Raw genomic sequence first — 12,349 nt, 5'->3', positions numbered from 1 at the left:
ACTAAAGATGTTTTTTTAAGCCATAGGGAAACATGTGGTTTTATGTTTACTTTAAAATATGTGAATACGCCTGGCAGAGATCCATTGAGGCCCAGGTGCATGGAGGACAGCCACAGCTCTACCCTGGGACATTCTCCCTGGCCTGGAAGAGACCAACCATGAGCCTGTCTGGCACATGTGGTGCTGAGCAGTAGGACACCACTATGTGAGTGAGTATATGGTAGGGAAATGAACGATGGGAGAGAAACAAAGGCAGAAAGGTTCATGTGTTGGGGAAAGAGCTGGATCTGAATAGTCAGAGCAGTTAAGAACCAGCTGGTGTGAGAGGCCTGCTTGCCACCCAGGTCCATGGTAATATCAGGACCCAGGCTGCTGCTAGGGACCATGCATGGGCCCATGGCCCTGATGCAGCCTCAATGGTCTGTGTTGATGTCCATGGCTCCTTTTACCACTGAGGGTCTTGTAGACATCCAAAGGTTGGGCTGCCACCTGTGACCATGTTGGTATCCAAGGAATGTGCCCCAACAGGGGCCATGCTGTTCTAAGAGGGCTGCACTGCCACCCAGGTCCATGGTGATGTCCAGGCCCAAACTGCTGCTGAGGGCCATGTCTGGGTCTATGGCCCTGCTGCAACCCAGGTCTGTGCTGATGATGTCATTGGCTCCTGTTGCCGCAGAGGGCTGTGCAGAGGCCTGTAGTCTGGGCTGACACCTAAGGCCATGTTGGTGTTTCAGGGTCATGTCATCAGGGCCATACAGAACTGGGTGGCCTGTACTGCCACCTGAGACCATAGAGATGTCTGGATCTGAATTGTGGCCAAGGGCCATGTCTAGGTCTATGGCCTTATCACAGCCAGGGTCTGCATTGATGTCTGTGGCTCCTGTTACCATTGAAGTCCAAGAGGATGCCCAGGGGCTGGGCTGTTACATGGGGACATGTTGGTGCTTGGGTGCCATGCTGCCACTGGACCCACACAGATCTGGGTGACTTGCTCTGCCAGCTAGGACCATAATAACATCAGGGCCTGAACTGTTGCCAGGGACCATGTCTGAGTCCATGGTCCTACTGCAGCCTGTGTTGATGTCCATGGTCTGTGTTGCCACTAAAGGCCGTATGGATGCCCAGGATCTGGGCTGCTGTGTCCCCCTGAATGATATGTGCTGCTAACTGCGGCCATGGTGTTGTACATGCCCAGCCTGTGGCCAGAGCCATGTTTCAGTATATGGCCCAGCTGCAGCCAGGGTCTGAGTTGATGGCCATGGCTCCTGTAGCCATTGAGGGCCATGAGGATGCCCAGGATTGAGGCTGCCATCTGAGGCCATGTTGCTGTTCAAGGACCACACAGTCACTGGGTCTATGCCAATCTGAGTGATCTGCAATGCCAACCAGGGCCATGGTAACTTTCTGGCCCAGGCTGATGACAAGGACCATGGCTGGGTCTGTAGTCCAACCACAGTCAAGGTCTGTATTGATATCTATGGCCTGTGTTGCCATCAAGGGCCACATGGATGACTGGGGTCTGGGCCACCACCTAGGACTATGTTAGTTTCCAAGGGCCATAGAGAGCTGAGTGGCCTGCACTGCCATCCAATGCCATGACATCATCCAGGCCTGGGCTGCCACGCAGGGTCATTTCTGGGTCTGTGGCTCTGCCACAGCCACAGTCTGTGTTGATGTCTGTGGCTCCTGTTACCACTGAAGACAGTGAGGATAGGGCTGCACAGAGTTGGCCCCATACCTCACTGGCTGCAGCACTATGAGGAAGAACTGGTCCTGCCCCCTACCAACTGCAGCACCAGGAAGAGTGAGCACTGTACCTTGCCTGGGCAACACAGTAGAGCTGATCCTATTGGCTGGGGTGGTGCAGGTAGCTAGCCCTGAAGGCATGAGAGTGGGAGAGCTAGCACCACTGTCTGCCTGTCATATGGTAACATGGGTGAGGGAGAGGTGCACCTCTCTCCCCTTGGTACCTTCTGAAGGCAGGAAAGCTGGTCGGTCCTGGGGTCATGAGAGTGGGATAACTGACCCTGCCCTTCATCAGCGGCAGTACTTGGGAGAGTGGAACTTGCACCACATCTGGGCAGAACAATAGAGCTGACCCTGTTAACAGGTGCACTGGTGATCTGGTCCTGTGAATGTGCATGAGAGATCTGGCCCCACCCTTCATCTGCTATATGGTGGGGTGGATAAGGGAGAGATGCCCTCCCGTGCACCGACACTTGATGCGATGGCAGGTGAAAGAGCCCACATTGAAGCTGTAAGAATGGGAGAGCTCATCCTGCCCCTCACAGGCTGTAATGTTTGGGAGAAAGGGCCCTGCACCTCACCCAGACAACACAGTAGCGCTGACCCTGCCCCTGCCCCCCATCTGCCATGTGGTGGCATGGGTGAGGGAAAGATGTCCTCTCCCCTTGCCTAATGTGGCAGGCAGGAGATCTGGCCTTGGGGGCATGAGAGTGGGAGAACTGGCCTTGTACCTTATCAAATGCAGCACTGGGGAGAGTGGGCTCCGCATCTCCCCTGGACAAAACAGTAGAGCTGGCCTGATGGTGTTGGTGCAGGTGAGTCGGTGAACTGGCTCCACTCCTTGCTAACTGCTGTAGTGAATTTGCTAGCCATGGCAGTGCTAAAGACCTTGACCTCACCAGGTCTTTGATGAGGGAAAGCAGACAGGCTTTAATTTATGGTTTAATTTTCCTATTTGTCTTTCTGGCCCTATACAATTGACCCATCTTACATTTTGTTTTACCTGAGATAAAGTTTCAAATCCCTAAAAGCTGAATAAATATTGTCCTAAAGAAGCCAATCTCGATGCCAAGATTTTGGTGAAGTTATTATTACATCCACTCTTCTGTCTATTAAACCTTCTATTTCAATGTCATTTATTTTTATTTTTAGCTTTGATTTCTGATCATTTGCCAAAATACTTGTTTTCTGGTCTCTCCTGAATTTTTTGTTTTATCTACTGAAGCTATTCTGTCCTTGATTACATCCAGAACAGTGTTGTTTTTAACAATAGGCAGTAAATCTTTAATTGCTTTGTGGATGAGTTTCTCAGATGTTGACAGGGAATGACTGAATCAAATTTGATATTGTGGCCTGCAGGAGACCCCTTAGGGCATTTCCTGATGGCAGAGGGCTATCTTGCCTATCCCTTGTTGATCTGCATTCATTAGTCCAATGCCAGCATTTACCATACCTTCTGTATACTCCAGAAGACTGGGGCCTTTGTTTCTAAGAATGCCTTGCCTACAATCCCTTTTCAAAATGACATTGCTTACTACAATTAAAACATCTGGCATTTTTATTTTTTCTTAAAACTTTTAGAAATCACTTCTATTATCAAAGCAGCAGCATAAGCATGAAATACAATATTCATTCATCTATTGGTGCTGATCTTGCCTTTAAAGGCCTAATCACCCTTTTGCATTCTGAACTAGCATTTTCAAGAGCAAAAGATGTGATTAACAATTGTCTGATTTCTGGATCTGATACTATTCTATTTACAACTGAAGTAATTCTTTGGAAAAAAAAAACCCTGAAGGCTTCTTTTGCGCCTTGTATAATTTTAGTAAATGACTCAGACCTCTTTTCTGATTTTTCAATATTGTCCCAAGCATTTAAAGCTGCTAATGACATAGCACTAATGTGTGATCATCAAATCTGCCTTTGTAACTCAGCATATTGACCTTCACCTAGATACTGGTTTTGGTAAGTACTCATTCCTCTGCCCTATTTTGTTGTTCCATAGCCCTAGCTTCCTTTTTCTACCATGTTCTCCATTGTAATTGAGGACCAGCTTCCAATACTGATGTTGCCAAATCCTTCCAGTCTTGGAGGATAATTCTGTTCTGAGTTGCCCATGAATTTAATTATTGCTTCACATGGCAAGAAGGTATATAATATTAAAGGACCACTTCCTTAAATTTCCTCAAATCTAACATTTCTATATATTCCATTAACTTCCTGATAATCTTGGTGGTTTCTATTGTCTTCTGGAAGTTCTTATATAACAATATAAACTGAGGGTGGTTTTCTAATGACCTTGGGCCACCCTTCTTCAATTTCATCATGTGGTGGTACATTAAGTTCTTGTCTAAATTGCTCTGTCTGAGTCTGAGTATTTTTCTTATTTTCACTTATAGGTCTTTCTAATGTTTGTGTTTTATCAATCCACTTTTCACATTTGACACAAAAGACTACTATAAAATACAGTTGTTGGGGATTTAGCTCAGTGATAGAGCTAAAGGGAAAAGCCCTGGTTTCAATCCTCAGCTCCAGAAAAAAAATAATAAAATACAAATTATCAGACTGATGTAATTATAATCAGTATTATATCAATCTCAGTGAAGTCATTTATCTTTTTATTTTCTGCTTCTATTTTCAAGTCATATAAAGTAGCATTATGTAGGGTCTTAATGCCCTCTATTATATTTCCCATCCTTAATGTAGGAAAGAACTTTCCTTTTAATATTACTTAACTCTCTCTTTGAGGACTTCCCAGGTGTGTTAGCAAATCTGATGGCTTCTCAGCTTGTCCACAGCTGGCGTGATTTCTCTGTCTGTGTAGTCATGCCACATGCTGGAGCACCAAATATTGTTTTAAACTAAATCTCAGCTGTTTGATTGTAACAATAAAGATTCAGGAGCCAGATGCTAGGGTGAAAGCTGCCAACTCAGAGAGGCAGAGAAAGAACCCAGCTGACCTTTCTCTTCTGCTGATGTCACAGAAAAAGTGACTTTTCCCTATACCTTCTCAAACAAAATTCCTCAAACTCAATGTTCTTCCTTGTACTTCCTGTGCATCTCCCTATCCATCCTCCTGGCTCCCGCTTACTCTCTGAGGTTATTTCCTGTCAACTGGTTGCTAACTTTGCCTTTTGACCTATGGTTGACTTTATTTAATTCTGTTTACAATAAAAAGAAAATTCTTGCATTAAAGGTGTGTGCTAAGGCTGAGCTACACACTAGAAACAGGTTTTTCTAGTGGACAATGCAATCTCTGGGTTCATGATGTGATCAAATATCCTGCAACACAAGCACTAACTAACCTTAACCCTAACATTGATCTTAATGCTAAATATATCCATAATCCTGAAAATAAATCCCATTCTTACACTAACCTAAACAGTACCCTGGCCCAAACCATAATTCTCACTCAACCCCTAACCATAAAACTAACATTAATCCTACTCCTAATACTAACAGTAACCCTAGATTATTCCTAGCATAAACTTGGCTTAAATATAATATCATTCATTTATGTAACTCTAATCATAGTGCTAAATATCAACCTGACACTAAATCTAACCCTAATTTTGGAACTAGACTTAACTCTAACCAATAATTATAACCCTTGTCCCTAACCCTTTACCCTACAACATTTCCCTAAAAAATAACCTTAATCCTAATACTTACCTCTTGATTAAATCTACCCTAAGATGTAACCCTAAACATTAATCTTAAGTTTAACCTCTAAGCATAGCTCCTAAAATGAAATCTAACCCTCATCCTAAACCCTAACCCTAACCTTAAACCTAATCCATAACTCTCATCTCCATTCTTGAATATCAATGAGGCTGTATCTAGAACAACAAAATTGTAAGCTTCTAGGCACTCTCATGAGGGACTTTCATGATCAGATTATTTGAAGGAGGAAGGTACACACTAAATTAAAGTGACTCTTTGTGGTGGCAGCCCATATTAGAGGACATAGAATCAGAAAACTTCATTTTGCCTCCTTGCATTCACTCTTACTGGGGAGTTCATGTATATTGTTGCTCAGCATTCCTTCACTATTATTACAACCATCTTATTTGAACTTCCAACATAAGGTGAAGATCAGCAGCTCTCCAGTAATCCTCATGCCTTCAGCACCTGATTGAAACTGCTGAGACATCTAGCCTCCTGAAATGAGGAACTAGTGGATTTTCCATCTCTCCAATGTGACAGAGCAATTTTTGGATTACTGGGACCATAGCCTATAAAGCAGCCTAAAAAAAATCCAAAGCATATGTATTCTGTAAGTTGTCTTCCTTCAGAAAGCACTTACTAATACAATCTCAAACTCAAACATACCAGAAACAAAACCTTAACTTTAAGCCAAAGTACTAAGCCAAACCCTAGCCCAAACAAGCTTAAACCTGTTGCAGGCTTTCTTAGACCTCCAGCCCCCAAAATAATGACACAGAGACTTATTATGAATGCTCAGGCTTATCTAAGCTTATTTCTAGCTTGTTTTTTATGTTAACTTAAATTAACCCATTTTGATTAATCTACATGCTGCCCCGAGGCTCATTTACCTCATCTATGTACTGTTGATCCAGCTTCCCTGCTTCCTCTGTGTCTGGCTTAGCTGGCTCCCAGATGGCTGGCCCCCAGCTGGATGGCTGGCTCCCCTTTTCTCTCTGACTCGCCTATCCATCCTGTGCCTAGCTATTGTCTGTTCAGTTTTTTATTAGACCAATCAGGTGCCTTAGGCAAACAAGATGAAACAGCAACACATCTTTATATAGTTTAACAATTTTTCTGCAACACAAACAAATGCAGCATATTTTTACATAGTTAAACAAATATTCTATTCCACAACACTCCCCCCTTTTTATCTAAATAAAAAGAAATGTTTTAACTGTAACATAGTAAAAATATATACAATAAGAATAGTTATCAAGTAAGAATTACATTTATAATATCCAGTCCATTTGTATTTGGCAAATTCAGAGAAAATAATCCATTATTTATCCTATCTTGGTGAGTCCAAAGTTTGTACCTAATTTACCTTTTATTATATCTAAGGGAAATTGTATCCACTATCTAGTCTTCTACTCAATCAAAGACCCCAGAAGGATATAATATTAGCTGGATAAACAGGAAGTACAGTGCAAGTCACCTCCAAAACTATAGAAATGACAGAGACATCTGGTTTCCTGGACAGTCACCCAAGTTTCCTCTGCAACATTGGGGCATCCATCTTCAACCTACAGGCCTAGAATATATGATAGACTTTTCTATGCAGCAGGAATTTTGAAAGACTATCCAGCTTTGTCTTGGCTAAATTTGGCAGTTGCTTTCCTTTGTGTCCTGCTTGTCCAGTTTGGATGGACAAAGTTTAAGCCAAAGTACTAAGCCAAACCCTAGCCCAAACAAGCCTAAACCTGTTGCAGGCTTTCTTAGACCTCCAGCCCCCAAAATCATGACACAGAGACTTATTATGAATGCTCAGCCTTAACTAAGCTTGTTTCTAGCTTATTTTTTATATTAACTTAAATTAACCCATTTTGATTAATCTATAATCTATAATTATAACCCTTGTCCCTAACTCTTTACCCTACAACATTTCCCTCAAAAATAACCTTAATCCTAATACTTACCTCTTGATTTAATTCTACCCTAAGACATAATCCTAAACATTAATTTTAAATTTAACCTCTAAGAATGGCTCCTAAAATGAAATCTAACCCTCATCCTAAACCCTAACCCTATAACCCTAACCTTAAACCTAATCAGTCAAGACAAGGACAGCCCAAATGACTAGCTTTGCCACAATGAGAGCAAACTCCATACGGAAGTTCTTCAATGCACATCATTCTTTTATGAATCAAATTGGTGTTGCCAGGAGCAAACACATCTCACTGTCATGAAAACCTTAGGTTATTAAACATCTGAAATGCCATATTCTGTAGGTCTCTGAAATGTTTGAAGATTACCTATCTAAAATATATCTGCTTAACCTTGAAAACATGCCTAATATGACTACAAGTTTTATTATTATAGGTAACTACTAATCTCTATTTTTCAATATACATTACATTTTTAAATGAGTTACATAAGCAAAATACCCCAAATAAAAGTAGAAACATACATACAGTATAACGAAAAATAACTTTAAATCAGTATACCAAAATCTATACCAATGAAAATATTTGAGGTTAATAGTTGTCTTTTTATCTTATAATCTTATATCCTGTGCCCCTAAATGACCAAAAACACCATAACCCACCAAAAGACCAAAAACCACCTACCCTGGCTCTTGGGAATGTAGGCATTGTGTCTCTAGACTGCTTCCTACTGTCTGCGGGTGACAACATTTGGGGAATCCTGAGAAAATTGAGATAATGGTCAAGTCCTGAGAAAACTAGTTGTAATATTTGTTGTCTGGTCTCAGAATTGTTCCCATGCAGAAGGATCAGTATATATGTCTCCTGACTTGTAGTTTTTCTTGGTTTGTTTCTTTATGTCTGTAGCCAAGATTTTCAGGAGGTCTCCCCAATCAATCTTTATCTCTATTAACCATGAAAGAATCCTTAGCCTTCTGTTTTCTGTGGAACAAAAACATAAACTTCCCCCCAATGCTATTTATTTCCTGAATTCCATTCAGGAAAGTTAATATATCCCTAAAATATCTAGACTGGTTTAATTCAACAGTCTCTTTTACAACCCAATGTCTCTCAGCAGTTTTCATTCACATATCAGCATTCAAAATATTCAGAGTCAACACAACATCATACAGGATCCAGATTACCTGTGCATTTTCCACCTTTACATGGACTTTTCTCTTCATATTACTTTATTCTCTCTTTAAAACTTTATTTTTTTAAACTATTTATTTTGTCCTATGACTGCCTATACCCATTTTATTTTCTTTCTTAAGCACTTATATGAATTTTTAAACACACTGTAACATGTTTAGAGGGTTTTTGGTCTGGACCTGCTTTACTGTGCACCTGTAGCATTCTCTGATCATGCGAGCCAAACCGTAAACTTGCCGTGTTGCTTTGTGCTGGCAGCTGGCTCTGCCCTGCTTGGGTTCATGATAGCTGAGTTTTATGCTCCTTGGGCCTGGCTGAGAGTTTTATTTAACTGTGAGTTGTGTTTAACTGGGAGCTGCATTTAACTGTCCCAATTCTGGGAAGTTGGTGCCCACACTGTGGCAGGTGTTTTTACTTAGCTTGTTGTTTCTACTTAATGTACCAGCCACTCAAGTGCTTGTTGAGCTGAACCTCTGTACACTAGAAGTACTGGGCTACTAGGAGGCTATGTTGTTTTGTTTTTCTTTCTTTTTCTTTTTAACACCAGTTTTCTGAAGCCCTACTTAGAACTATGTGCCCCACATAGGGCATCATAACCTCAATTCCCAACCCTTAGTCTTGACCCACTAACCACAACCCTAAATCCTAATACTTTAACTCTATACCCTAAATCAAACTGCTAACCCAAACCTAGCCTTCTAACTACTGACCCTAAACTCTACCACTAACTTTAAGCAATCACAGCCCTAACCCTAACCTTAAATAAGTTAACCCTAACACCTACCTCTCAAATTATCTAACAGCACCCTAGCTATACCCTAAAATTAAACCCTAACAATAGTACCTAAACATAAATGTAAACTCTATACCTAAACCTTACTCTAATCCTGTGAGTAACCATAAGAAACTCATTAATTCATCAAGTGAGTCTTCCATGTGATCATTATTTTGGTGCCAAATTTGGGGCCAACATATTTGGCATTTCCACAAAGAAAACCCACATACACTTGGTGCCTGAACAGGGACCAACAGAACCAAAGATGATTTGTGGGAAATCAGTTACATCATCCTAGTACCTTTCTGCTTCTTGCAGCTTAGACAGGACAAATGGTAAAGGAATACAAATTAACTCTGTGCAAAAGTGTCCTCCCTAGACTCCCAAAACTAGCAGAATCTGGCTATAGTCAGAGTGAAGAATAGAACTTGGTAAAGGTGATAGGACATACTATTCAGACCCAACTTTTATTTGAGCAAAAAGGAAATTCTGATCCAGCATACAGACAAGAGCCTTAAAACTGAACCAATACAACAGAATCTGATAATCATGGATATTCAGCATCTGGGATGCTTGAGTTGGAAATATTTTTCAATAAGCAATGATATAAACTATTACAACTTAGTTTGTGATATAAGGGAAGATAGGATCAGTGTGAACACTGTAGAGGCAGAAAAACAGTAAAATATCTATCTGTTCCTCCTTAGGAGAAAGGCTGTGTAACCTGAGTCAGTACAGTGGAAAGCAGTCACTGGTAGACTGCTCATACAAGTCAGTAGGAATACTTGGTTAACATGGCTGAAGTCCCCAAAAATATCAGGGTTAGAAAACATTAGAGGAAGAACAGGCATTGAAGGAACTAGAAATAAAGCAGATAGTATGTGAGTCTCAGTGCGTGGGGCCAAACACACTATATTCAGAGGACAGTCTTTTGTTTGTTTTCAAGTTGATTTAACAGGAACTTTGAGACTGGTATTGGGTTTTAGTGACTTTCCTGAGTCCCATAGTGTGGCATGATATTTATAAGTAGGAGAGTCTTTGACAGACCTAAACTACCTAGACTGGTGCTGGGGGATGTCTTTCTGTATACTGTGAATATACGTTATTTCCATTGGTTAATAAATAAGCTGCTTTGGCCTATGGTGGAGAAGCTTAGAGGCAGGCAGGAAATACAAGGAGAGAGACAGGAAAGAAAAAAGCAGAGTCAAGAGAGACACCAGCCACCACTGAAGGAGCAGCAAGATGCCAGCATACCAGTAATGCCATGGCCACATGGCAACTTATAGATTAATAGAAATGGATTAATTTATAAGAACTAGCTAGCAAAAAGCCTGTCATAGGCCAACCAATTGGTAATTAATAAAAGCCTCTGAATGATTATTTTACAAGTGGCCATGGGATGGCAGGGCCAGGTGGGACCAGAGAAAACTTTCAACTAAAGAATGGCATTTAAATTGAGTTCATAAGGTTCTAAAACACTCAGAAGATAAGAGAGAAAACAGAGAATGGGTCCTGTCTGAAATACTCAAAATCCTTGTGGTTCATCTGGAGTCCCCAGGGGAAAATAATTAAAAGCCTAATGCTGTGTTTGTAAGTCTTGAGAAGGCTTTAGGGCCTGATCTGAAGGAATGGAGGAAACAAAAGACAAGAAGGTGCAACTGACACCATCATACCTTCTGCTATGGAAGGAGATGTTCTAGGGTGGAAACCACCCAAGCTTCTCCTCTGACAGGTTGACCAAGGTTGCATGTAAGTAGAAGGCCACAAATATTGTATTGAATTACAGATTCATCAACATGCTATTAAGATCCAAAATACTGGAGCTTTGGTATACACTGGAGCCTAGGTTACCTTAATTCATGGATACCCCAAGAAGCACCAGGAGCAAGGGAAACAGCAAACAGACAGAAACAAAATCATACAGAAAAAAAGACCAACATTATCTTAGGATTGGGCAATTATCTCATCCAAGAGTCTACAGGATGCATTTTCCACTGTAAGAGAACATTCCAGGAATGGATATATTGCTGAGGCAAACTCTATATATCACCATTTGGAAGTTGTGCCTCAGGATACAAACTTTGTGGGTGCTCAAAATGAGAACCTGTAAAGTTTTCAGTAAGATGGGGAATATCAAGAGACTTCATTCATGTGTAGAAAAGTAAACTCCCTGAGGCCATAAAGGTAGTTAAATAAAAATCCCAGTGCAAAGAATAAGATACCTCCCATGACCTGTCAGCCAGGGAGGCCCTTTAGACCACAAACCATAAGGAAAATAAAGCTGGATTGAAATAGACCCTCCCTCATTATTAGCTGGCTTTTATTGTGCCAAACAATGCTATGTGGGTTGCTGGAGAATTGTCATCAACAGCCTGTTCAACTATGGACCCTGCATCTTATACTACCAAACATTCTGCGATTCCTGATGCAATAGTGACTTGACTTTCCAATTGGACATAATACTCATTCCACAAGAAGGATTCACATCTGGTACTGTATTCTAGTACAAAACTCTGTGCTTGGGGTTATCATGGGCCTCATTAGAAGTCACTGCTATCGTTTCATTAAATTGTGTAATATGTCTGTCAAATTGGAAACTGCCATGTAAATATTTACGCTTATGCACACAGGTCCCTATTGCAGGCACTCTTAGTCATGCAAGAAAATTTCCTCTTGCAATATATGATGTACCTGAAAATACAGGTGACCATTAATTTTTCTGAAAACTGAAACTGAGATATGGTTACTACTGCTGTGATGAAACACCATGATCAAAACAAGTTGGAGTGTTAAGGGTTATTTCACTCACAGTTCCATATAACAGTTCACCATCAAAAGCAGTGAGGGTAAGCACTCAAGCAGGGCAGGAACCTGGATACAGGAGCTTAAGCAAAGGCCATAAGGGATGCTACTTACTGGCTTGCTTTCCTTGGCTTGCTATGCTGTCTTTCTTAAAGAACTCAGGACCACCAGTCCAAGGATGACACCACCCACAATAGTCTGGGTCCTTCTACATCAATCACCAATTAAGAAAATGTCCTACAGT

The sequence above is a fragment of the Onychomys torridus genome, chromosome 9 (assembly GCF_903995425.1).
Source record: "Onychomys torridus chromosome 9, mOncTor1.1, whole genome shotgun sequence".
Classification (NCBI taxonomy): domain Eukaryota; kingdom Metazoa; phylum Chordata; class Mammalia; order Rodentia; family Cricetidae; genus Onychomys; species Onychomys torridus.
The sequence above is the reverse complement of the archived record's forward strand: the minus strand, read 5'-3'. Positions refer to the sequence as shown.